Genomic DNA, 2,186 nt, shown 5'->3' with positions numbered 1-2,186 from the left:
CCCCGCCCCCTCCATTCGGTGGACGTTGGCGGCAACTGTTACGTGTGCGCCCAGTGAAAGGGGGGGGAGCCTGGAGCATTTAAGCGGCTCTGTGCTCAGGGGGCGGGGTCTATTTGTTGGTTTGGGTGCGTTTCGGGGCATAGGTAGGCTTCTGTTCTCCCCGCAGTAGCCAGGCTGTCAGCACTTCTGCTGGTGAAGGCAGCTGGTAATACCCTGGCCCTGTGTGTTTGCGTGGGGGAGGGGAAGGGAGAGGCAAAGAGTAGCTCTGGTTAGGTACTGCCCCCCCCCCCCCCCCCCGGGGGCAGCTGAGGGAGGCAGATTCTGCTTCAGGGGGATGCAAAGGCAGAGCTGGCAAGCTGTATGGGGAAGGCAGGATGGGCCAGTATCCAGGCTTCAAGGTGACTTGGCAGGGTCTGCAAAAAAACAAAACAAAACACACCCATCACAGTGCCCTAATAGGATCAGAGACATGCCCCCATTATGATTTTTAAATCTTAAAAGAGGGGCTCTTATCTTTTAATGGGGTGCTCACCACTTTCCTCCCCCCCACCCCCCCAGTTCCTCTCTAATTGAAATCCTGCTGGTTTTTCCTTCCATGACTACGAGAGGTGAGGCTTTCTTCAGGTGGTCTCTTGCACTGGGTCTACTGTGTGGCTGGTGACAGAGCATGACAAGCTTTCTTGAAGGCAGGGCTCTTCTTCAGGCCTTCAGGTCCAGCTCAGGCTGGAGCCCTTTGAGGTCCAGACCTTGTTCAGAAGCTTGTCTTAACTATCACAACTAGGTAGGTGGTGCAATAAAAGCTGTCACGCAAAGAAAGCCTCATGTTTAACGGGTGTAGGTTGTTTAACATAATTTCCTAGGTCAGTGATGCTCAGCCTTTTTGGCTGCCAGGCCACGTGGGCAGTGCCTCTTCTGTTCATGGGCCAGATCTAACTGGCGATCCCAAATCGGCACCTGGGATGGCCACAGCAGGACCCAAGCCTAGCCCTGATCCAGTATGGGGTTGGGGGAGATATCATCTGGCCCCTGTCTATCTTTACTGGAGAGGGAACTACAGGACTTTGGCTTTGGGAATGTGACAGCAGGGGAGTGTGGCCATATTAATTGCCACTTTTCCCCTGTTGCCAAATTACTGGACCTGCAGGGAGCCCTGTGGGCCAGATACCGTGGCTCCTCAAGCCACATCTGGCCTGTGGGCTGGAGGTTGAGCACTCCTGCCCTAAACAACTATGGCTGCAACATTGTGCTAACACTACCTTTTACATCTGAACAGCAGGGCCAGTGCAAAGAAGCATAGGTCCACCAGGCAGTGTCCAGCACTGATAGGGGAGTGCGAGTAGATTCAGAACCTACCATATGACACTTAGCCATCCTTCACTCACTAGCAACCTGTTTATCAGGGTGTGATACTGTGGCAAGACTGCCTCAAGCTATTCACCAGCAACTTGAATTCACCATCACTTCACCATCCTGAGATTCCTTTCTTCTTCATGTACAGACAACCCTTCCAAGCCTGGCATGAGAGGCCCTATAGCAACCGTTCTGCTAAGAGGTGCCACAACACAGGTGCTATCACCATAGGAAAATTACCCAGTGTGTAGGCTGTGGCACATATGCACACCTGTTGCATTAGGATCCTCTAACAACCTTAAAGTGAGACAGGAGAGCTAGCTTAGGCTCTGTCCCCTTCAGGTAAAACCCACCGTGCTCTCCAAGGGCTACAACTTGAATTTGTATCTTGTTCTGCTTTAGGGTTATCAGAGAGCTGTAAATGTAGGAGCCTTACTGTGCACATGTGCCACAGCCAGTCCTGTGGCTATGCAGCAGGTACAAAGGGCAGGTTTACTTGGATGCAGCAGTGCCTGTTTGAGAAGTACTGAGGTAAGGTGAGGCAGCACCACCAGTAGTTCTTTACTGGGGCTGCTACCATCTTAAAAAAATGGTGGAGGGATGTCTTGACTACAAAAAAAAAGTTGAGAACCATTACAGAAGTGGCGACACGTAGGGAGTGCATAGGGGTGCACATGTACTCCCAGATAGGCTGCACTTGCCGCTTAGGCGACAGGTGGGGAGGGGGGCAGGTGGGAGTGCCAGTGCACCCCCTGCAAGGGCCAGCCAGGGAGTGGGAGCGCAGTGGGCGCTTTGCCATCGGCCACAGGGGGAGACCCCCCACCCCCCCCACCGCA

The sequence above is a fragment of the Alligator sinensis genome, unplaced genomic scaffold (genome assembly GCF_000455745.1).
Source record: "Alligator sinensis unplaced genomic scaffold, ASM45574v1 scaffold378_1, whole genome shotgun sequence".
Taxonomy (NCBI): domain Eukaryota; kingdom Metazoa; phylum Chordata; order Crocodylia; family Alligatoridae; genus Alligator; species Alligator sinensis.
This window is presented reverse-complemented; position numbering follows the sequence as displayed.